The sequence below is a fragment of the Macaca fascicularis genome, chromosome 6, assembly GCF_037993035.2.
Source record: "Macaca fascicularis isolate 582-1 chromosome 6, T2T-MFA8v1.1".
Lineage (NCBI taxonomy): Eukaryota > Metazoa > Chordata > Mammalia > Primates > Cercopithecidae > Macaca > Macaca fascicularis.
In genome coordinates this window covers 3,860,001-3,885,202 of record NC_088380.1, presented here as the reverse complement: position 1 = coordinate 3,885,202, position 25,202 = coordinate 3,860,001, and the positions used below count along the sequence as shown (strand labels likewise).

The following is a 25,202-nucleotide window of genomic DNA, read 5'->3' as shown; positions in this document are numbered from 1 at the left end:
TGGGTTTCTTCATCTGTGCACAAGCACCATCCATCTTCTTCCTGTCTTCCTTCTCCAGGAGGAAGAACTCAGGCAGGGACGCATCAGGGCTCTGCCTTCCACACGCAGAGGGCCCCTGGGCATCAGAGGACCCGAGCGTCCCTTCCTCTCCTGGGGGTCAGGCTGGATGTTCCTAGGGAGCTGCAGTTCCTGGGGTTGAGCCTGGGCCCCTTCTGGGCAGCCTCTTTCTCCTCCTTATGACACTGTGGAGTGTCACTTGTCACCAAAGAACAAGAAGTGGAGTAGCCCCCAAGGCCTTTGTGGACTCCAGTGGCTGTCGCACACACTGCTGAAATCCACCAACACTGGGGGCCAGGCAGCCCAGGAACACCAAGGCCTTGGCCTCAGTCTGCTTGTGTCCCCAGCCCCTGCCCAGCAGGACTGAGTCTCCCTCCAAAGACAGGCCTGGGATCAATCCAGCAGCCTTGGTGATGGACGGGTTCTCAGGTGCGACCCCTTGCTCCTGAGGCTGCTGAACCTGAGTGGGGAGTGTCTGTCCTCAGCCCGATTTCTGAGTAAAGCACAGGGGGTCCTAACGCAAGAGGAGCCCTCGGTGCAGCCTCCAGTGTCGGGAGGTGGGGATGAGGATGCAGTGGTGGGGCTGTGGGGTCCCCTGTGTGTCCCCTTGTGGGGCAGGTCTGCTGCTGCCAGGGTGCTGCTGTCTGGGGACATCACCTCCTCATGGTAAACAGAGTGCCAGGCAAAGCCCCTGGGAGGGGCTCAGGAGTCTGTCCCTGAAGCCAAATTCCTGTTGGCTGAAGCCGCTCGCTGTGTGGCAACTGTGGCAGAAGATTGCCACAAGCAGAAGGAAATGAACGGCCCCCGACTAAAAACCAGGGTGCACCACCTAGGCCTGGAAAGCTGACACCTGTCAGTGACAGCATCTGATAGAAGTGGAGGCTGTGAACCAGCTGTGGGCGTGGGGCATGGGCTGCAGGGGAGGCTGTGAGCCAGCCGTGGGCGTGGGGCATGGGCTGCAGGGGAGGCTGTGCCTTTGCATAGCACCTGGACACCTGTGTCATGTAGGTAAGGGCACTCACACAGAGTATAAGGGACCTACATGCATAGGTAAAAATATACGCAGTGGGCTACTCGGGAATGGTTTAATTGCTTTAACTTCATAATCACAGAGTGAGCCACAGATAATGTGAAAGAGGTGATGGAATTTGCCAGATTCCTGTGAAATGTTCCCTCCACTTCCTCAGAGTCCCCAGCCAAAGGGGACATGGGCTCCTCCAGCATCTAATTTCTTTGAGTCAAGCTAAACGTGATCCTTGCCCTGAGCCTTTGCTCCACTATTAGTAGCCAAATGCTAAGGCATATCAGAGAGACTGGTGGGTGTGTTCGGCTTTCCCTAAGGGACAGGCCTTATGCTGTATAGGGAGGAAATAAGAACAAAACCCACAGGCTCCAGACCAGCAGCACCCCTGGATTCGTCTGTTTCGACACTACTTTAAAGAACTAGTTGAGACTGGATCATTTAGAAACAAACAGGTTTAATTGATTCACAATTCCACATGGCTGGGAAGGCCTCAGGAAACTTAGAATTATGGCAGAAGGTGAAGGGGAAGCAAGGCGCATCTTACATGGTGGCAGGTGAGACAGAGAGCAAAGAAGTGGCACACTTAAAAACCATCAGCTTTCCTGAGAACTCACTCATTTTCACAAGAACAGCATGGGGGAAACCATCCCCATGATCCAATCACCTCCCACCAGGTCCCTTCCTCAACAGGGGGGATTACAATTCTTGATGAGATTTGGGTGGGGACACAGAGCCAAACCAGATCAGCCTCGCTGTGTGACTGAGTTCAGGGCCTGCCTTTGTTTCCTTCTGTGAAACTGGGTGAGTGACTCAAAATGTCTGAGCCTCCTTTTCCTTACTTGAGAAAAGAGGAGTTTGAGCTGGGTCAATAGGAGAGCCTCTTCTGATCCTTGCATTGCGGGAATCTAAGTTATGTCTTCTGTAGGGGAAACAAACAGGGTTCTCCTTCCAGAGTTCTCCTTCCAGGGTGTCATATCTTTCTGTCTAGTTCACCGTGCAGCTCTGAGCACTTACTGCGCATGAACCTGCTGGGTAAGGGGACCGGTGCTGTTCACAGTAGAGCAGGAGGCTTATGCCTGTGAAGCAGGCATTCCTGAGTGGGGACTCTAGCATCAAAGCATCTGAAGTCTAGCAGAAACATTTAGAAGGGAACAGTCTAGCGAGTTGGGGACTTTTGCTTGCACTACACTTCATATCACTATACCAAGCAAGCTCAAATATAGTCATAGGTTAAAGTTAAAATATATTCATTTCATTTCTGATTGGGGTTTTTAGTGCTTAGCCAAGAAGCCGAGGAAAGCCCTCTTCGCCCTAACAGCAGCTTGTTTGCCAGGGGGCCCCACATACCCCTCAAGTAGAAGCAGCTGCCCTCTGTGGCCTCCAGCCCACCCCTCCCGTCCACACTCCCACAGGCTCCCCAGTGGAACGTACTTTCCATATGTACTTTTTCTTGGATTCCACAGTGTAGGCCTAGACAGATATTCTTTTGCAAGGGAAGGATGAGGCCAGTCGGGAGAAAGCAGTATTTCCTTGTTTTAGATAACATTATGTTTTGAGAGTGCTCTCAAATTACTCACTTATATTTTTAAAGTCTTTTTTTCTCTGTTAGCTTAATAATATATTTGTTATCCAACTTAAAAACTCTAATGCATGGGAAAGTGTATGCCGGGTGTATTATACTCGGACCCCAGGAAGATTATCCCAGTGATCTTCAGGAAGAGCCAACAGCTGATTGCACTGGGCGCAAATCTTCCATAAACATCCGACTCTGCATCCGTGTGGACGTTTTCATCCCTCAAAGCCAGTGCTTCTTAAAGACACTGAAACAGACGAAGGATGACTTGGGACAGCCCGGATGCCACTGCTGGCGGCGGCCACTCTCGGGCTGTAGGCTCAGCAGGCGGCGGTGGCGGACACCTGGGTCCAGCACACCTGGGTCCAGCGCACCTGGGTCCAGCGCACCTGGGTCAGCGCACCTGGGTCAGCGCACCTGGGTCAGCGCAGGCGCAGGCGAGCGACGGCGCGGATGAGCGTGCCCGCGGGAGTGCGCATGCGCGGGCTACGTGGGGCGGCCTCCCGCAGTTCACGCCCTGACACGGCTCGGATTGGAGCTCCTGCTAGTCCGCGGCTGACCCTGGGCCTCAAAGGCAGGCCCTGAACTCAGTCACACGGGGTGGGGGCGATATGGTTTGGCTCTGTGTGCTTCACTCTGCTTCACTCGCCTTCCGCCGGCTCGAAGCTGCCCTGTTCCCCGCAGGAGGCCTCTGTGGAGGGCAAGCACGGCGCTCCCTGGCTGCTCCCAGGGCCTTCCAGGCACAGCCACGGCCATGGGGCGGAAACCGTGAGCTTCATGGGCCTCAGGGAGGAGCTCCACAAGCCCAAGTCAGTGTGGCCAGGGCCCTCGAAGTCCGCTCAGCCCACGGAAAACTTGCTTCTTAAAGAATTTCAAAATGCTTCTGGAGCCGAGAGGCCTGAGAAGTCCGAGGTTGGGTGGGGCAGGCACGGCCTCCAGTCCGGGCGTTCCCAGGCTGCAGCCTTCCCTCGGACCCACGCTCCTCTCTGCAACATCGGATTTCTGGTCAGCTGCGCAGGGCGTTTCCCATAACCTCAGGTGAGAGAAGTCTCTACATGTGCGTTAGGGGAGACGCGTGCATGCCTATGCTTGTTGCATGCTTTCTTCCACTCGCTGCATTCTCTGCCTTAGTATCATGGATGAAGAATGGTACATAACGCATTCTACGCGCCAACAGTCTTCCCGGAGAAAGATCCCATTGAGAGATGTGGAGCAACATGGCCCCTGCAGCTGTGAGGCCAGAGCTTGGCTGGCCTGGCCTTCCTTGCAAGGTCTGTGCAGACGGGAATGTTGGATGCCTAGGCCTTGAAGGTTACGTTTTCTCAGGATCCTGTTAAAATAAGGAGATGGCAGTGCCTTCTGATCTCCTCGTCGAGGTTCATTCTCAGCCCACAGGTGCCCTGGAACATTCCTGAGAGGCCACTAGGACAGTGGTCGAGTGACTCAGCGATTCATGGAGCTCGTGAGGCAGGTCACCTGTCTACACTGCGTGGACTTTGCCTCAGGATGAGCTTGATGGGCAGTAAATGTCAGGTCCAAACCAGGAGCCAAGCCCTGTTATGACACCATCAAGCAGGAGGTAAGGATTCAGTAAGGAAGTCTCAATTTCCCTTAATCTCTGTGGTGTTGGGAAACCTGTGTTTTGAAAAACTTGGCAGCTGTTTTCTTTTTGAGGAAGTCCCTTTATTCAATTATTTATTTATTTTATTTAAGTTCTAGGGTACATGTGCACAACATGCAGGTTTGATACGTAGGTATATATGCGCCGTGTTGATTTGTTGCACTCATCAACTCATCTTTTATGTTAGGTATTTCTCCTAATGCTATCCCTCCTCCAGCCCCACAGGCCCCATTGTGTGATGTTCCCCGCCCTGTGTCCAAGTGTTCTCACTGTTCAATTCCCACCTATAAGTGAGAGCATGTGGTGTTTGGTTTTCTGTCTTCGTGATAGTTTGCTGAGAATGATGGTTTTCAGCTTCATCCATGTCCCTGCAAAGGACATGAAGTCATCCTTTTTATGGCTGCATAGTATTCCATGGTGAATATGTGCCACATTTTCTTAATCCAGTTTATCATTGAAGGGCATTTGGGTTGGTTCCATGTCTTTGCTGTTGTAAATAGTGCTGCAGTAAACATACGTGTGCATGTGTCTTTATCGTAGAATGATTTATAATTCTTTGGGTATATGCCCAGTAATGGAATTGCTGGGTCAAATGGTATTTCTAGTTCTAGATCCTTGAGGAATCGCCACACTGTCTTCCACAATGGTTGAACTAAATTACACTCCCACCAACAATGGAAAAGTGTTTCTATTTTTCCACAACCTCTCCAGCATCTGTTGTTTCCTGACTTTTTAATGATGATCGCCATTCTAACTGGCATGAGATGGTATCTCATTGGGGTTTTGATTTGCATTTCTCTAATGCTCAGTAATGATGAACATTTTTTCATATGTCTGTTGGCTGCATAAATGTCTTCTTTTGAGAAGTGTCTGTTCATATCCTTTGCCCATTTTTTGATGGGGTTGTTTGCTTTTTTCTTGTAAATTTAGCCCATTTACATTTAGGGTTAATATTGTTATATGTGAATTTGATCCTGTCATTAGGATGTTAGCTAGTAATTTTGCTTGTCAGTTGATGCAGTTTCTTCCTAGCATACGTGTGCATGTGTCTTTGGCCTTTGTTCATTTTTGTCGCATGCAGAATTTGACTTGGACAGGCTACACCCAAAACAGTTAAGTTTTCTTTGGAACTGAGCTCAGCCCCATGGTGTTCCAATCCTTGGATCTGGCTAGAGATAGCACAGCCCTGCCAGGGGAAGGTGTCCTTTTGCTCATGGTGAGCTTGGAGTACCCTGCTCACATTTTAAAACAATGTGAGAAGGATCGAGAGCTAAAACGTGAGATAATTTCTGTGTTTCCATAGATGGTTGTAACAGTCTAATGAGGTGATTAGACAGGGATTTATCCAGTCCCCCACCCCCAAATAGGTTTACGAAGTGTTTCTTTGTTTGATTTGAGGAAAATGATCTAGAATTTTGTCTTACTGCTCATGAGAAGAAACAGTAGGCTCTTGAAGGCATCCATGTTGCACAGACATGAGGCAAATATCTTCAAATGAAAATAAGTTTGTTGTAGAGGAGATACAATTCTGTCCTAATGCAAAATACCTTGTTTAGAAGTGTTGTTCTGTCTGTTTCTGTTAAAGATGGCATGGGAGCCTGCAGGAGGAAGTACTGGGGATTTGAGCATGTGAGTTTCCCTCTGCTGTTGGGGTGACTGTGCTGTGATGTAGAAATCTGAGGTCATCTGGGCCTTGGGCTCCTCATTTGTGAAATGAGGGAGCTGGATCCATTCAGCTTCAAAAACCCTTGACCCAATTGGGTTGCAAAGGTTGTCAGCAGTCACTTCTTCCTGCACACCCCATCTGGATGGAGGAAGCCAATGAGCATGTCACAAAGTCAAGCCATGGAACAGCTCCACTAAGGAGGCCAGGCCCGCTCCTCACGCAGGAGCAGGAAGACTTGGGTGGGCTTTGAGGGGGCTGTGAGGAAACTTGAATGGGACCCCTACAAGCTGGGTCCTGGAATGAAATGAGCAAAGGCTCTAGGAGTGCACAGGAATATTGGCCGAGCACCACCTCTGGGAGGGGCCCCAGATTCTCTTAGCCTTAGAGGACATGACCACACTGTGGGGCCGTCATCTTCAGGCCAAAACCTTTTTGATTCAATTGACAGACCAGAATTTCTCAACCTCGGTGCCATAGACATTTTGGGCCAGGTGGTTCTTTGCATACGGGCGCTGCCCTGTGCACTGCAGGCCACCTGATAACATCCCTGCATCCCCTCCAACTGGATGCCAGCAGAATCCCCTCTGATGTGAGGACCAAGGTATCTCCAGACCTGGCCCAGGGACCCAGATCACCCTGGATTGAGAACCATTGTGGTAGACTAATAATATCTCCAAGTTTTACAATTTTTCTCTCCATGTGTGAAAAAAAAATGAGCAAAAATCTTCAACATATGAAAAAGTCTTTAAAAATTATATACACAGACCATTGTCAATGTAAAACTTCCATTAGGAAGTTTAATTTCTCTAGGCTTTAATTGCTAACTTTTGTCCTGCACCTCAATTGATCAACTTGCTTACAGCCTGCATTTTGGAAATGACTTTTGGTGACTGTGACAGTCCATTGGCTGTTTTTAAACAGAAATATCAGAATGAAAAAAATGGAAGGAAAATAAAATGTCAAGAGGCACCTTGAAAAAATGCTATTAATATCGTTGAGAGAAGAAAGTTAAGATTTACAAAAGAGTGGCCAGATGTGGCCTGAATTAGTTAAGAAGTGGGGAAGTACAGCTTTCTCCCTGAAATGCAGGTGGGCATGGGTTCTGGAAAGATCTGGAAGTGCTTTCAGCCACCACAGTGATTACAGGTCCCTGGTGGGACATAGGGGTTGGTAACTGGGGATGCTGCTCTGTGGAGGAAGTTTACCAACACAACAAAACCTGTACCCCAGAATATACAGGAAGGCCCTGTAGCAAAGGCATTTTTATCAGTTTGTCAGGGTGGTCTCTGAAGTTAAAGTTTCAACATGAATAAAATTATAAAATTATATACCAGTAGAGGAGCACTGCCGACTGCCTTCAGAGACCAGGGTTCTGGGATCCTCCTAGAGTGAAACTGTCACCCCACTCCACAGTCATCATTCTCAACACCCCAATTGTTTTCAGGCTCATTTTCTAGACTACTGCTTTCATACTTGGCATTTTCCTTGACTGTGAAACTTAGGATTCCCGAAGACAGTGTCCTGCAGCTTGGGTTCCGTCTCTGAGATTCAGGACACTTTCTTGCCATCAAACCTCATCTCCTCATTAGGTCTAAGCTCCTTTCTATTTGTGAGAGGCAAAGCACGTTGCCCAAGCAGCATTAGAATGTGCTGCGGGCAATGCCACATGCCTGGTAGGGGGCCAGGTCAGACGGTATTTGTGCTGGGAACACGAGGCTTCTGCTGACCTCCAAGGAGACCAGGCGTGTCGATGCAGACCCTTTCTAGGGACCCTCACATTTGTCTTTCCCAGAACCTTGACCACTCAGGTTTGTTCCAAGAAGAACAGGTGCATTTGGAGTCTCTTTTGGAAAAGTATACCAAACAAATAAAGCTGGGTTCATTTTCAACTTCTATTTCAGCTGCTACATTGAGGAGAAAAACCTGAGGAAGCCCCTACCCTTCTTGAACGACCCGGATGTTGCAGAATCAAGCCTGGCACAGGGCACTGGCAGAGACACAGAAGGGAAACTGTCCAGCGATGAGAGGTAAGGTGAGACAGAGACCTGCCCAGACCTCCGGACATGGCATGGGGGCACATCTTGCAGTCAAGAGAATTTTTACATTGTGGCAACTAAGGAGCATTGTTTAAAAATTCTTTGCTAACCCCACAGAACTTGTCAATGGGAAGGATTTGAGACGTCAAAAAAAAAAAAAAAAAAAATCTAGCAGTTGGAATTTTAGTGGAGGTGGCATTCCTGAGATTCCACTCTGGGGCTGGTACCTGTCTGTGCTCTGGGAGGTTCCTGGGGCCTCCTCTGCTGGGGATTCCTGTGCTCTCAAAAGCCAGTTTCCCCTGCCTGCTGAAGTTAAAAGCACACTTCCCTTACTCAATGGTTTCCTCAATATATTCTATCTTTTTTATTTTTTTGCCCATTGGAATATCTTTCATGAGAGCTCAGCAGCTACAGACAACTGCCTTTCTGTAAAACTGAGTGAGGTTATTCAGTACAAATGGAATGAACCTGATTTTTTCTTTCTGATCAAAGCAAAACTCTTTTGAAGTTTAGCTGTTTGATAGAAAGTGGCTTTTATAACAAGCTGATATATGAGTTAATAGGACATAAAGATATTTTATTAAACTGCAAACCATTGTTAATATTGCAGTTTCAACTTGAAAGAAATATGTAGAATGACACCGGAAATTAATTAGATTATTTCATCATTCTTTTACATTACAAACTTTGATACACTTGCACAGATATATAGGTACATTGATAAAAAGACACAAAGACAAACAGAATTTTAATGAGTGGGGAGCTTTTATCTGCTAACACTTTGTGACTTAATTTTTTCTGTTTATTCTGCCTATTGATTCCAGTTGAAACCTGCTGTTTTAATGTTGTTATTGATATTCTCTCTGGGTTTTCTTCTAATTCTGGCATTGATATTACCTTGATCGGATTTAGTTTATTTGAATTGCCTGTAGGTTTTGGTCTCCGGAGTTTTTACTGCTTATAGACATGCAAAGATAAAACCTCTCTTTTTATCTAAAAATCCTTGAGAGACTCTGAAAGATACAGCCGTTTTCTGAGCACATTAAAAAGCAAGAGACAACAATCAAAAGGAATCTACTTCTCACCCAGTTTATTCAAGACTTCATCTCTATACTCCCTGCATATTCCGACACCCACTGATTTCTAAGCTCCTCAGTTCCATTTTCTTTTGCAAACTGTGCATGGAGAAAGGGTTTTGTCCCAATATCATAAGTGGTTCAAGCTTTGGGTCACTGACTTTGCCTTGCAAGTGGGTAATTTTTGCAAGAGAAGATTATGCATAAAAGTACTTTGGAGGTGGATGCATATTTCTTTACTAAAGAAGGCATCAACATATGCATTACCATGAACCAGATGAAACTGACCTTTCTTATGGGTCAAACAGGGACAAGTATAGGCCATTTCATGTTCTTCAAACCAATGTGAATAACCGTCTTCTGAGATGGGAGACAAGTAATTTTCCAATCACTTAAAATGAGAGACAACATGAATTAATTACAAATAGAAGCGAGGAATTTTCCATAGAAGAAATTTGGAGAGTGGGGGCTAAATGCAGGTGGTACCGTTGAACGAACATTTTTCTAGTTTAATTATTTTTATTCAAAATATGTTATAAATTCCTGAGAGTAATGAGCACAGTTAACAAAGTAACTTTATACATCCTATTACATTCATCAAGGGCTTCTTGGTTTTAGTGTCTGGAATTTATTTTAGGTTTTCGTTGGCTTTCACTGGGGTGTCTTTCTAGCTCCCCCCATGATTCTGTGTGTCTGGTTTATTATTTCAGAGGCTCTACGATCTTTTCCCAAACCCTGGCTTCTACTTTACTTTTGTTTTTATAGTTTTTGCCTTAAATAATGTTGAAAATGGGAACACTAATTACAGCGGTCTGAGCTGTGAACTCAATACTAGCAGAGTGGGGTCGTTAACGATTTCTTCTTAGATTTTCGAAGTCATCAATCAATTGGTTTCCCTTTTCTGTGAGTATCAGGGGCTTAAAAATCTAGTGTTTGGGCTGCCTAGAAGGTGTTGAGGGAGAAGGAGGGAAAAGAGGGGGCTTTCCTGTGCCTGGGGAGAAAGAAGTCTGTTTCACAGTAACTAGAAAGGAAGAAAGAGGGAGCAAAGGAAGCAGATGACCCGTTTCCTCCTCTTGCCTCTACTAGTTTGTCTTCTGAGTAATCACCAGGCACTTACCCATTCTACTGTGAGCAACTCAACTATTTTATAAATATGTAGCTCTCATTGCAGGAAGGAGTCTTACCTGGTGTCTGATATTGCTTTAATTATTGTAACACCTAATTCACCAGGAAACCATGTGACTTGCATGTTCTAGAGAAACTCTGCGTTCACCTAAGTGTCAAAGCATAGAGAAAAACTAGCACATTGGATGAAATTCTTCCCAAATTTGTTAGATACTTTTACGTTTAGCAAAAAAAAAAAAAAAAAAAAAAAAGAAAGAAACAGCATAGAAAACTCAACATCATCTATAATTTCCCTTGGTAAGTCACTCATCACCAGAAGTTAGTATTACTGGCAGTACTCTCAAAGTGATGGAGATGTGGAATCTTATAGGACCCTAGTATTCAATGGCCTCCGTGATGCCGCACTAAACACTGGTTTGTGTGGAGTTTTCATCCCCTGCCTTGTGGTTTCTAGCAAAAGAACATCTATGATCAAAATCACATACAACTGTGCTATGATCAGCAGAGAGAAGCCTTGAGTAGAAGGTTCTCTTCTATTCTTGCACCTATGACACATGAAGATAATTGGATAATTATTAAATAATTAAGTATTTGCATATTAATGTGATTATGATCTGTATTTCAAGGTTTACTAAACCTCCTCTTTAATATGTAGAGCAGCCATCATTTGGATGATGTCTTTCCTTATGTTCTCGTTATATCTTAGAACTGGCTCCTGAATTCAGCACCCTCATAAAACCTGTTTTCAGCATGACCTTGGGGAGCTTTACAGTTTTCTAGACCCACAAGATGGTGCTGCTTCTTCCTGCAGAAAGAACATTATTCATAGGAAGCAGGAGACAATTAATTATCTGGAGAAATTCAGAAATGTAGGTGTCTGAATGTGAAGTTAAATATAAAGACAGTTAGACTGAGAACAAGTTGGTAACTGTAAAGTCCTTGGAGGGAAGATGAAGGCTATGCAGCAGGGGGCCGAGCCATGTGTGGTTAACTTCCATGCCTGTCCGTTCTGGGTTCAGCTGTGGTTCCCAGCACTGGTAGAAACACTGGCCCAGCTGGATGTGTTGAGAGAGAAGGTGTATAGAACTTGACAGGGAGTTGGGGATTTTTTTTTTTTTTTTTTTTTAATGGAGTTTTGCTCCTGTTGCCCAGGCTGGAGTGCAGTGGCGCGATCTCGGCTCACTGCAACCTCCGCCTCCCAGGTTCAAACAATTCTCCTGCCTCAGTCTCCCTAGTATCCTCACCTAGGGATTACAGGTGCCCGCCACCACGCCCAGCTAAAAAAAAGTATTTTTAGTAGAGATGGGGTTTCACTCTATTGGCCAGGATGGTCTCCAACTCCTGATCTCAGGCGATCCACCCGCCTCGGCCTCCCAAAGTGCTGGGATTACAGGCGTGAGCCACCACGCCTGGCCAGGTTGGGGATTTTTTAAGGAACATGACTGTTGTAGTGCATCAGTTGTTAACTCAGAAGACCAGCACTTAGACAAGCCAGAAGTAACAGAACCCTGGCTGAATCTTGCTCTGATTCATATAAATTACCTTTCTGAGTCATCCAGGTCGTTTCTTGAACCAAGCACACAATGAATTAATTATGCAATAACGATTAAAATGTGACTTCTTTTACCCAGTTCAGAGTTGGTTGTGGGGTGTAAGGAGCCAGGGCCAGGGTGGTGGGAGTGCCTCGTATGAAGACCTGAGCTCCTATTGGAAACTTTCATTTTCATTTGGGTGTTGGGTCAGGTTCCTGGATGATGTTTCCATTTGTGGCGAAACTGGAGTTTTTAGTTGGTTTTTCCTATTATATAGCAACAATTTTGTCATCATGTAAAATATGTCTTAGATATGTATGTTTTCTAACTTTTATGATATACTGTATCTTAAAACCAATACCATATGTTCATAATACAGTATAATAAATTATACTGCTAAGTCTTTGCTATAGTATTGCTTCAAGTGTTATTTATTGTTTAATAATCTCAAAATGCCATTCTAAATCAGTCTTACATTAAGGTGTATTATAGATGTAGTGGCATTCAACCTGGCTGAACACTTGTCCATACCCTTAAAACGTTTGACATTTGTGTATCTCCTGCCTTTTTGTATAAGCCACATTTACCGTCCTAATAGTGAACGCATTGCATCCCTCCTCTCTTTGCATCTGCCATGGGTGTGTGGCCAGCGCTGTAAAACAGCTGCATTCCATTTATGTCATAACTTGGAGAAGCTGCCCGACACTGCTCAGCCTTGTGGGATGATGTGTGCATACCTGTGTGTGTTGGGGGAGGGTGGCATTTAGGGTGTGGGCACCTTTGGACCAAATGCCTGGTCTTGGGAACCAACATGGAATGTTCCAGACACTCAGGTTGTGCTAACCAGAGGTGGCAGCCTCGGTCCCTGTGTGGAGGGCAGACCTCCAGGGTCCACTGTCGGTGGGGGTGTGTGTGTGTGTGTAAGACTCTGCGGTCACAGTGGACCGCCACCAAGCCTCGGGCTGGAAAGCAACACCATCAGCTCTGTGTCTCAAAGCCTAGCCCCGCTGGCTGCATTTTGAAGCAGGGGTTAGGCAGGTTGTGGGGTGGAAGCCAGGGCCCGAGGGGTGTTTCTGAGGTGTTGACGTGTGCGGGTTCATCCCTCTGCCTTTACAAAGGGCAGGAAACTGAGATTTTGAACAATCTGTAGGGATTAGAAAGAGTTTTAGAGAAAAGGAGACATTAAGAGTCTTCAAACAATGAAGACAAAGAAGAAGGAACATGTTTAACAAAACTTTTATTCATACCAGCATCCCTCAAACCCCCCACGACTCAATAGTCCTAACTCTAAACCTCTACAAATGTGAGTCACGAATCTGTCTGAATGTATTGCAGAGCATATTCTAGAGTTTGTACCATGAGGAAAGAACCTCAAGCTAAACTCTCATGAATCATACTATTTTATTACATGAAAGGTAATTTTTGGTTAAAAACTGGTTTAAAAGGAAAAGAAAATATCAGCCTCTAAAATTCTCATTCCAATCTCATGTGCCTCAAACAACTATAAAAATTGCTATAACAAAGACATGGATATGTTGATATTACCAGATGCTTTTATTATGAGAAAAATCAAGTCTAGGTGGTGTCCGCATTTACATGGGAACACTATTTGGATGATAGCAACTAACATGATAATGGCATGGAATTTACTTACCTGTCACAGAAGATGGAAACCACATTTCAAGAATTGGGTGTCAGTAAAATCTAGTAGGGTGTACACATTTTATTCGATGCAGCAGAAGCTGCCATTTTGGAATGACCCTATGGAGAATTCCCTCCTCCATGTTCAAGAGAAGGCATGTTTTGAGTGCTGCTAACAGCTAGGCCAGAAATCTAAGACATTAAAAAGCCCCATGTAGTCAATGACATTTTTACAATGGGGCAAATTAGTGAATAATGCTTTGTGGGAGTTAATTTACCTCACATGAGTAAGCACTTTACAACCATCGAATTGCTTGTCTGCTGTGGAATCAGCTCCTTATGTTTTGCTTAATGAGATCAAGGTGAAGGGCTGAGAAAGGCTGGGGGCAGTGAGCGGGATCAGTCACATTGCCTTCTCTGGCTCGCAGGCTGGTACCTGAGCAAGGTCATGCTTAGACTCCAAGAGGAGTGGAGTTGGAAGAGAAGGGGGGCCATGAACATTGAGTCTTGCGTTCCATGAGCTCGTATTATCTTTTCTTTCTCTATGATAGTGTTCGAGTGCCCCAAAATGTGGAACTCGTGGTAATCTGACTTGGTTGCCTTGAAGATCACTTTTGAACTACATGCAAAGACAATTCAGGATAAGATGATTGCCAGGATAATTTCATTGGCCGAGGAACAGAGGTTCCTGGCAGAGCAGGTGATGGTGAATTTTGTGTGTCCACTAGACTGGATCATGGGGTGCCCAGATATTTGGCTAAATAAATATTATTTCTGCCTGTGTCTGTGAGAGGGTTTCCAGATGAGATTAGCATTTTAATGGGCAGACTGGGTAAAGCAGATGGCACTTCCCAACATGGGTGGGCCTCGTCCAATCTGTTGAGGGCCTGGATAGAAAAAAGGGCTGAAGAAGGGTGAATTTGCTCCCCATGCCTGACTACTTGAGCCAAGCCATTGGTCTCCTGCCCCTTCACCACCAGCTCTCCTGCGTACTGCAGAGATGGGATGTAGCCTTCATAAGTACAGCACAAGAACCAGTTCCTTACCGCAATTGTCTTTATAGCCACGTGTGCATACGTACATGCATGGATGCAAGAGATCATTGCATTATTTGTCTTTCTGTGCCTGGCTTTATTTTCCTTCACATAATGTCCTCAAAATTCATCCATGTTGTTGTAACAGGATTTCCTTCTTTTTGAAGGCTGTATAGTATTCCACTGTGTATAGATGCCACATTTTCTTTATTCATTCTTCCTTGATGGGCACTTAAGTTGATTTTGTATCTTTGCTTCCATGAATAGTGCTACAATCAACATGGGGGTGCAGATATCCTTTTGACATACCGGCTATGTTTTATTTGGACAAACACCAGGAGCGAGACTTGCTGAGTCCTGTGGTCGTTCTAGTTTTATTTTGCTGAGAAATCTCCCTAGTGTTTTCCATAATGACTATACTTATTTGCATCCCCCAGCCGCGTGCAAGGGCTTTCCTCTCCCCACCTCCTCACCAGTGTGTGCTCTCCTTTTCCTTTTTGACAGTAGCCATTTGAACAGGTGTGGGGCAAGATCTCATTGTGGCTTTAATTTTCATTTCCCTGATGATTAGCCATGTTGGGCATTTTTTCATGAACCTGTTGGCCATTCTTTCACCATTTAAAGATTGAACACAGTGGTGAGTACCTTGCAGAGCTGTGGTGAGAATTAGCAGTGATGCATGTGAAATAATAAATGGAATAAGAACTCCATAAAGACCGGCTCATGTTTGCCATTACTAATGGGCTGAGTGCCGTGGCTCATGCCTGTAGTCCCAGCACTTTGGGAGGCCGAGGTGAGTGGATCAAGACCATCCTGGCCAAAATGGTGAAACCCTGTCTCTACTAAAGATACAAAAAATTAGCTGGGTGTCATGGCACACACCTGTGGTCCCAGCTATTCAGGAGGCGGAGGCAAGAGGATCATTTGAGCCCGGGAGGCAGAGGTTGCAGTGAGCAGAGATCACGCCACTGTACTCCAGCCTGGCTACAGAGTGACACTCTGTCTCAAAAAAAAAAAAAAAAAAAAAAAAGGCAACCCCTACCAAAAAAAATGCAGCAGAAAGCTCTGAATATGTCAGGAACAAAACCCTAGTAGTAACCAGGATTGACACTAGAAAGAAATGTCAGGAAGGAGGAGTAGAAGAAGAGCTGGTAGTCATGGTGTCCTGGACCACAGGGAGCTGTTTCTATGAGTCTGCATTGCTCCTGAGTGGATGTAGGGTGAGGACAGGTGCATTCAGCACACCAAGAGAAGAGCCAGTGCCTTGGATATGGAGTTGAGAAACCACCCTGCAGACACTTAGAGAAACAGCGGGTTGTGGTGGCTACCTGCCTGGTGAGTGAAAGAGCACAGAGGGTCCAGATTGAGCGCAAGTAGTGGATATGGGTCAAGGGAGAAGAGCAGCACAGACTAAGACAGAAAGCTGTGGTTGAAAATACCCAGGACGGAGCCAGGGTAATGAGTTCAACTGAGTGTGTTTGAAGGGTGGGAGGGTTTTCAGCGGAGTCACTCTGAGGAGTGGAAGTTATGGGACTGATGCTCAGGTAGGAGAGCAGGACCAGAGTAGTAAATTCCAGAGGCCTGATTGACAGCAGTGGGAGAGAGGACAGAGGCTGCATGCATTCTCCCTGGGGGTCAGAGGGGACAGAGGGCTAGAGAAGGGGTTTGGAGATGGTCCATCACTAGTAGATGGGAGTGGCCATGAGACTCTGTACGGGAGGACAGTTAGAATTAGAAAATTTCTGTATCAAGGGTAGACCGGATGTGTGACCTTGGAAAAGGAAACTGGCCTTGGCCATCTCATCATTCAACATGGGGCTGATGCCCCTGCCTCAGAGTTGTCTCTGTGGGTTGTCCCGAGAGGTTGTGCGATGCTGCCAGCCCCTGCTGGCCACGGAAAGTGCTCAGTGAACGTTGCTTGATCAGCAGAGCTATGAAGCTGACAATGCAAAGTCAGGGATGATGCAGAACTGGCTATGGAGATGGCAGGAAGATGGACTAACGGCATTTTGGAGTTTAAATGGGAGGGTAGAGATGCTGCCATTTAAAGGAAATTAATAGTTTGGCGACGTCTTGGCGTCAGTGCTGATTTAGTGGCAGAGGGAGAAGTAAAGGAGATGAGGGGAAGTAAGACATGCAGAGAGAGGACAAGGATGCGATGGTAGGGGAGTGGTAAGAAGGCAGAGGTGTTCGCTGTGTTACAGGAAAAGTAGGTAGAGGTACGACAGCTGCCCAGGACTTAGGCCGCCCCAGCCCTTCCTGGCATGTGAGTGTCTGGTGGTATCACCCTCCTATGCTCAGAGATGAAGCCACAGATAGGAGGAAGGCTGATGGCCGTGGGTGCCTAACAACACCAGAATGCCAATTCAGGCCGTGTCGTTCATGCAGGCTCCCCTTCATCCACGCTGGCCAGCATGGAGGATCCTAGCTTCCTTCACGTGAGGGCAGATAATTTTTCACACTTGTCCCCTGTATTTTCTTACTGTGGCTGCCATGGCAAGTCGCTACAATCTGAGTGGCTTTCAGCAATAGCAATGTACTCTGCAAGCCAGAAGTCCACAACCCAAGTGTCGGCAGCGTTGGCTCCTTCGTGAAGGTTCACAGGGAGAATGTGTTCCCTGCTCGTTCCTGGCCTCAGGTGGCAGCAGACAGGTCTTGGTGTTCCTTGATTGTGGCAGCACCTCTGCAGTCCCTGCTCATATCTTCACAAGACTGTCTCTGTGTGTCTTCCTGGGCCTCTTCTCTTCTAGGAAAGGCCGTCATATTGGATTAGCACCCACTCCACTCCAGCATGTCCTCAACTTAGCTCACATCTTAATTATGTTTGCAAAGGTTCTATTTCCATTGATGGTCACAGCAACAAGTACCAGGTGTTAGGACTTCAACATATTGTTTGGGGGATGCTATTTAACTCACAGCACCCCATGAGAAAACCCTGGACAAATCACCCACACACCTTCTTCCATACTCCACATGCAGCCAGCCTCCTGGTCCTTTCTTCCTCACTTCCCAAGTCCTTGGTGGCTTTCTACTCATATTCACTGAAGGCAGCAACTCCAGGAAAGGCAGCCCCAGAAATCCATAGAGAGTGAGCGGAGGTTTAATCTCTGCACCTGACACCTGCAGATGATGCCTTGAAGAATCTCAACCCATGCATCAGCTGAGAGGCTCAGCTCAGATACCCCTGGTTGGCCTGCCCAGCCCTGGGCTCAGATGAGAGGTGCCTCAGTGCCCTGGGGTCATCTTCCCCATGTAGGCTGTGCAGAAATACTCATTAGAGGGACCTAATGCTACACAGCAAGGCTTGAGGGTCCCTGTGGCTTGGTGACCATACAAACCACACTTGAATCCAATTTTGTTACTTTCCCAATTGTTTGCTACTTGTTTGTGTATTTTTTTCTACTTCTAAAAGACCTTATTTTGGAGCCATTCTCTGTTCTCTTTCAAATCCCATTCTCAGCACCATCCACTCCATTTCTGGCATAGGATTTTAAAGCGTTTAATTCTTGGCCTTTGAAAGGCACTGGCATTTATTTTAGGTGGAGGGAGGCAAGGAAACATGAAGTGGGAGCCCCTGCAAGAACCAGGAAGACCCAGTGAGGTGCAGAGAAGCGGGGGCAGGAAGGGATTTCAGTGTGAAACCCGATTATTTAGAAAATCGCTTTTCCTTCTTGGTTTTTGTTCTTCCGTTTTCCAACTGGCAAAACCCTAATCATCTTCTAGACCCGGTTCCAACCCCGGCTCCTCTAGATGCTTGCCCAACCCAGACCTGTCTCATGGGCATCAGCTCCTCCCCTTGAGACATGGAAGCACTCACCGCAGAGCCCTGGTTCTTCCTGCCTTGCTGCTGACAGACGAGGGCCAGCTGCCACCACCTGGCTGCCTTGGGCCCCTGTCAACTATGTGGGTCCTCCTTTCCTTTCCCCCCTTTCCCCGGCTTTACTGAAGTATAATTGACAAATAAACATTGTGCATTTACATCATTTAAGTGTATAATGCAATGATTTGATATACATGCCGTTTATGAAATGAATACCACAATCAAGGTAATTAACACGTCCATCAACTCACAGAGTTACGTGTGTGTGTGTGTGTGTGTGTGGTGAGGACACTTAAGCTCTACTCTCTCAGCTGATTCCAAACACACAATATGGTTGTATTAACTAAAGTCCCCAAGCTGCAGCTAAATCCCCAGAACTTACTCATCTTATAAGTGAATGTCTGTATCCTTTGATCAAGAATCCCTTTGCCCTTTTTCCTTTTTTTGACTTTGTTGAAAGCAAAATAACACTCCCACGTCCTCTTAACTTGAAACAGAGGAAGGTTTACACCCTTTACCCCAGAATAAGAGGGAGAACCATCCTGAGGTGCAGAACCGTCCTTCACTTTCCTGAGGTGCAGAACCGTCCTGCTGCTGAGATGGGGTCCTGTGGCCTCAGCAGGACGGTGGTGTCTGCTAGACCTGGTTCTTGCTGCAGCAGCTGCCCAGTGGTAGCATGGCCCAGCGCTGGGGCCCAGGAATGCCACTAGGCATGCCCCAGCGGGAGTGGACTTCTCATCCTTACCATTCCCGTGGCTTCCGCCTTGGGTCCGATGCGTAGATTCCATACAACTGGAGGGTGGAGTCTCTCCACACACAGGATGTGCCTGCCCCTCACTGGTCAGAGCTAGGAAGGTGGAGAGGCCGGAAGTGAGGAGGCCTGCTGAGCTGCTGAGCTGCTGCTGCTGGGTGTGTTTGCCGTGGGAGCCCACACACTCCTTGGCATCTCTTGATTGTGGGCCAGAGTCACCACCCTCCTTTCAGAACTGGAGTAGCTATACTCTCCCTGGCTGGCTGCTTGTCATGGCACATGTCACAAAGGTGAAACAGTCGTTGGGAACAGAGCTCCACAGGTCACGTCTCAGTTCCACATGTCCTGTTACAGCTGCTGCCTCCCGAGTTGGCGCTGAGCTCACTGTGGGGAAACCCAGCCGGGGAAAGCATCCCCAGCATGGACAAAGATGTGGGGAATGCTAAGCGTCTGCGTAATTACTGTCCGCTGAATCCAACTCGCACGGAAATTGTTACCTTTTAGAAGGTAAAAACACAACCACGATTCTGCTGTGTATTTTGTGATTGGACTTTGAGGGCCCTCACTCTGGGGAAGGCCTAAATTCTGGTCTCAGTAGGACATAATAGGAGGAGGCTGGCAAACCAGGCAGCGCCCTCCTCCTGTGCAAGTGCATGCATGTGTGTGTGCGCATTGTGTGTGCACATGTGTGCATGTGTGTGTGTGCATGTATGTGTGTGTGCGTGTGTGCACATGTGTGCATGTGCGTGTGTGCATGTGTGTGTGTGAGTGCATGTATGTGTGTGCGCGCGTGTGTGCACATGTGTGCATGTGCGTGTGTGCATGTATGTGTGTGTGAGTGCATGTCTGTGTGCCTTTGTAGTGATTAATTGATAGGGATTTCTCAACCCAGAGAACCAGAGCAACAGGGAGAGAGGGCACCAGACTCCTCGCACCAGCTTTTCAGACTCCCCACACATCCAATCCTGCTTCCATGAGAGCTCAGGGCTAAGCTTTCATTTATGAAAATTGCAGTGTGGAAAAGACAACATTGTGGAACATCCTTTGATATTTGAGAAATTGCAGCTTCCCACCTTGAGTACACTGCGGTCTTCCCTGAGGCTGCTTGCTAGCTTTTCGTCTGTCTTGGAGGCCAACCAAGTGCAGGGCAGCCATGTCAACCCAGAAAGAAAGAGCCCGGCCCAGGGTGGGTCCTGGCTTTGCACCTTGGTGCACATGGCTAGAGCTGTCACCAGAAGAGATAGTAATTATTGACTCTTTGCGAATAAAATATCTTTCTTTTCACACATATATGTTACATTTATATGTTTCTCATGATGAAACTAAAATCAGTGACTCTTTTATGTGTCAATATCATTGCTCCAAGTAGAAACCATTGAATCAAATTATATTCAAAAGCACAATCAACTCATTCTCTGATTGTTTCCTGTTTCTCTAAGTACCGTCCATTGTGACCTGTTAGTTGTGATTTCTCAGTTTTCAGATATTGCAAATAGGTCTCTTTTTGAAGGATTTATTTTCTGCCGTGCATTTTGCTGTGTGATAGACTCTAATGATCAGTGGGATAGGCTACTGTCCCGGCCAGTTGCACGCTCATACAGGACAGACTGGTAGGCAGGCCCTGCTCTTCACCACATGGTTCTTACATGGGGAAACTACAAAGTGGCTTTTCTATTTTTCAGGACAATAATCATGGCTAAGATTTCAGTGAGTATGTGGTCCACACACACACCTGGAGTATTCCATAATTTTATTTGTTTAGGGTAAAAGTATCTATGGGTGTCTTTTAAAGGGAAGCCAACCTCGAGCATTATTTCCTTATAGGAAAGCAAAGTTCATCTGCACCCCAGAGCAGCAGTTGCTCCCGGCCCGTTGCAGGGCTGTGTGTCTTCCTGCCATGTCCTGTGTCTGCTCCTCCACACCCCCATCGCCACATGGGGGTGTCCCCCTGGTCCCTGTGTCATACCTGTTCTATGGGACAGGGGTTCCTCATGGGTCAGCTGTACCCCAAACCCCGTGCCTGGCCCTGGGTAGATGCCCAGGACGTGTTCATTGAATGGCATCGAGTGAACAATTGTGGTCAAAGAACGCGTTAACTTTGAAAGAAAAATCTCTTTCAAACACGGCACACAAGGAAAGTGCCTCCTGGTGCTGCTGGTCTTCAGAGGGGATGGGAGCATGGCTCAGCATGGGCCAAGGGCCTGGATGGTCCACCTGGTCACCAGGACATTGGAGATGTTTGAGCACAGAAAAGGCATGGAATTGCATGGAGGGAGGCCTGAACACATAGTCCTCCTTAAGTGAATGGCCTGAATGGCAATATTCCTCGTTATTTTAAGGATCTCTAGAAACATACTTTTTTCTTTGGGACTGGAAGAGAATCAGCTTTGATGCTTTGAAGATGCTGTTGTGATATCCGCCACATATTGATTGGCCTTATTCTTTTTATTTTAAGACATTTTGTTTTTCAAGGTGGCTCCAAGCTCCTGTGGTGGTGTGCACACGCGCAGCCAGCATTTCGCATTCCTGTCACCACCGCCGAGGTCATATCTGTTAGTGCTGGAGGTTGTTAGGCCATTATCAGCCACTGATGCCTCTCCAGCTGCGAGACTAATTTGGATTCAGGGAGGAAACATGGACTGATCTCCCCTCGGTCATTCACCAGCAGGACTAACAGCGTTTGCGTTCTCTGTGCTGTTAGGGGCTGATGGTACAGACTGGCTTATTCACCTATCTCAGAATGACAAAGCAAGAGGTTAAAGCCCAGTGAGAACCTAATGCCAGCTCCAAGAAAAATGGCCATGCCTCTATCATTCAGCAGGCAATTCACAGGGCTAAATTTTAAGTTTATATTAGATATGTATGAGTAGTACATCATGTCATTTATAATTCATGATGAATAGCAAATTATTCTAATGGACTTTCCCATTCTATTCATATTCTACCTTTTCATAGTGAGGGAGGAGAAACAAATTCATGATATGGCTTTTGATTACTTCCTGTATTATGGTAGGTATTTTCTTTTCCACTCTGCAAACTCTATGGTAATTAAGACACAGAGATTTAGAAAGAAGGAAGGAAGGACACACATCTGTACCTCTTTTCTCCCAGAGTACGTTTTGAGAATGTTTTTTTCTCTGTTATTCTTTTATACAGCAGAAACGAAAGGGGAGAAATATGAGATCGAGCATGTGTCAGAAACTGACCAAAGCGGTTCTTGTGATTTCAAACAATACCAAGTCATTCAGCTGCCCTGGGCCAAGTTCTTCCCCTTCCGCATTCTTCACCACACAAGCCTTTGATGCACAGAGCTCGCTTTGAAATCAAAGACCTCTAAGAAAGGGACGCAGAGCAGAAAGACTGGGGGGTGGCGAGGTAGAGAGGAGACCCTGGTCTCCTGAGTCTTGGCCTCAATGTGGGAACGATGGCCCTAATGAGTGGATTCAATGCATCTAAATCGTGGGACACATTTGTAAGCATCAGGAAATGTCCAATATTGCCCTCAGGAAAGAAGGAACTCAGAATTTAGACCCTGGTCTAGTCCCAGGAGTTGAGTTTATAGAATTTACAATAGAAGAGGTAATTTCGAAATTCAGACCTCTGGCACCAAGACAGACTTTTCCATTAGTAAACATAACTATCTCCCTGGAAGAATTATATAGGGAGCGTTTTAGCGTAGGATTCCTAGACCCTTCAAACTTAGGCTTGTTAGAATAAGCAGAAGCCACCCTTGAAGAATGTTTGGGCGTTACGAGCCTTGCTGACCTCTTGTTAGGTAGCAGGAGAGATAACGCCCAAAGCTGATGCCTTCTGAGAGCTTGACCAATCAGCGTTAGGTCCAGACCAGGAGGCCAGCATCGGACCCTTAGCCCAGTTCATCTTCAGCCGTTCCAGATGGCAATGCCTTTCTTTTATTGACCATCAAAATTTGTCTCTTCTCACATCAAGTCCTGATTATTTTAACTTAGCTTTGCTTCCTGCAGGCCCATTTACTTTTCAGCTTGCAAAGAAAATGATTCTTGCTTCATAGATTTTTGGCCTCAGTAAATTTACACGAGGGTTCTGAAGAATTAAAAGAATGAGTTTGCTGGTTGACTAATCATTGATCCATTCACCAAGTATTGATTATTTTGTATTCATCATTTGATTGAGACTCTTGCTACTGTACTGTGTTGAGGTCTGTCCCCAGGTTAGCTAAAAAGCTCGCCAGAACTTATTCTTGTTGTTTTCCTTGCTGATAGGGTGTGTGCTTTTTTGACGTTTCTTAGCAAACTAATTGATATGGTTTGAATCTGTGTCCCCACCCAAATCTCATGTTGACATGTAACCCCAATGCTAGAGGTGGGGCCTGGTGGGAGGTGATTGGATTATGGGGGTCATTTCTGATGGTTTAGCACCATCTCCTTAGTGCTTATAATAGAGTTCTCACAAGATCTGGTTGTTTAACAGTGTGTGGCCCCTCCCCTTGCTCGCTCTTCCTCTTACTGTGGCCACAGGAGATGACCTGCTCCCCCTTTGCCTTCCATCATGATTGTAAGTTTCCTGAGGACTCCCCAGAAGCTGAGCAGATGCAAGCATCGTGTTTCCTGCAAGATAATTTACAAAGAAAAGAGGTTTAATTGGCTCACAGACTACAGAACCGTGAGCCAATCACACCTCTTTTCTTTGTAAATTACCCAGTCTCAGGTATTTCTTTATAGCAATGCAAGAACAAACTGACACACTAACTGCTTATATAATTGGCATCAATCCTTTCACCTGTGATGTACATAGACCTTAAAATGGACTACTCCTTTGGAAAGTGAGAAATTACTATTGCTTTGTTCTCATGGGGAATTTTGGGTTTCTGTATCTTGCTCCTTTGATCTTTTCTCTGTTCGCTCCTCATTGCTCTTCTCTTCTGGGTCATGTCCCTTGCTTCTCTGGTGATTAACAAGCCCCTTCTACCTTGCCAGTCCCCACCCCCTTCTTCACTCTGTGTGTGTGGATTTAGTGAGTGCTGTGGTCAACTGAACAGAACTTATCTTTCCTTGACCCCTATTTTAAAATAATGTTTGCCTTTTGGGTAGATGATGCCCTAGATCCAGCGGTGTTTATACAAGACATGGCTCACCTAGAGGGGTCTCCTGCTTTTGGGCAGGGGTGAAGGCTGCAGGCAGGCTGGGGGTTTACTCTCATCCACCAGAGGCAAGCTGCCAGGGCTGTTCCCACCAGCAACCCTTAAAGCTACACTCAACTTTTTTTTCAACATGAATGATTCCACTCGTTTCTGTTTTTTAAGAAGTATTTTTCTCTTTTCAGATCTTTTCAAACATTGTATCTAAATACAATGTATGCAATTATTCAATTATACAATTATAATGGAAATGTGAATTGGATAAAACAAAAACAAACAAACCAACGAACAAACCCTATACAGCAAGCTTGAGTGGGGAGTGGGCTGTGTCCTGGTCCTGATTTTGCCCTGAGTTAATCCCTCTGTTCAAGGCACAGCATCCCATTCCCCTGGGCCACTTCTCTCCTAGAAGTGATTGATACCTGCTTAGTATCTCTCAGCAGTGTTATGGGGATAAAAGTCAGTTGTTACCATGAGAGTTTTCTGACCCCCAAAGTAGAAGACAGATGCTGGTATTACGGGGGACACCGGGGCTGGGGGGCGAGTGTGCAGCTCTGCTTCCTGCTTTGTGGAGAGACACTTGTCCCACGCCTGGGCCCTCCTCTCCTCAGCATCTTCCAGCATGGCAGAGTTGCCATGTGCTCCATCTGCACCTCCCAGTGCTGGCCTGTGGGGGCGGCTGGGAAGAGAGGGCCTTGGCTTTCATTCATGAGGAGGAGGACGGGTCCAAGTTTGCCGTGCCCTGGCTGGGGTGTGCATTTGGACTCCAGATGACCAGTACATTTTCCAATGATCAGAATTCCCCACTATGTAGAAAGAGCAAACATTTATTTTCTTTCTTTTCACTTTGAAGTCCTCGCATTTTCTTGTCTTTTTTTTTTTTTTTTTTTTTTTTTAAAGATTGCACACACACACAAAAGCAGAAGGCATCTGCAGACACTCTTGGGTTTACCATATCATTAATTTGCTTCTTTACTAATCATAAATGTTAGAAGTCAAAGTGACAAGGCAGAAAAATAAGTTTAGATTTAAGCTTCTCCAAACCTGCCCCCAGCTGTGGGTTGTTCTCATCTCTCTATTTCTCCCTAAGCTCCTTCCCTGGGCTCTTCTTCCTTTTTGCCCAGTAACCA

The 25,202-nt window shown here is 46.2% G+C and overlaps 1 long non-coding RNA gene across 2 annotated transcripts in view; it reads left to right on the top strand.

The window, feature by feature from the left end:
* The first annotated feature begins 3,159 nt into the window (after positions 1-3,159).
* The window catches only part of LOC135971078 (uncharacterized), a 117,823-nt gene continuing 95,780 nt past the window's right edge, over positions 3,160-25,202 (top strand). The window contains exons 1-2 of one of the 2 annotated variants that reach the window (XR_010587151.1): positions 3,160-3,463; positions 7,843-7,968. This is a non-coding gene — a long non-coding RNA (uncharacterized lncRNA). Of the gene's footprint in view, positions 4,234-7,842; positions 10,627-25,202 lie in introns of those variants that run through there. The other variant, XR_010587152.2, reaches the window with a different exon arrangement.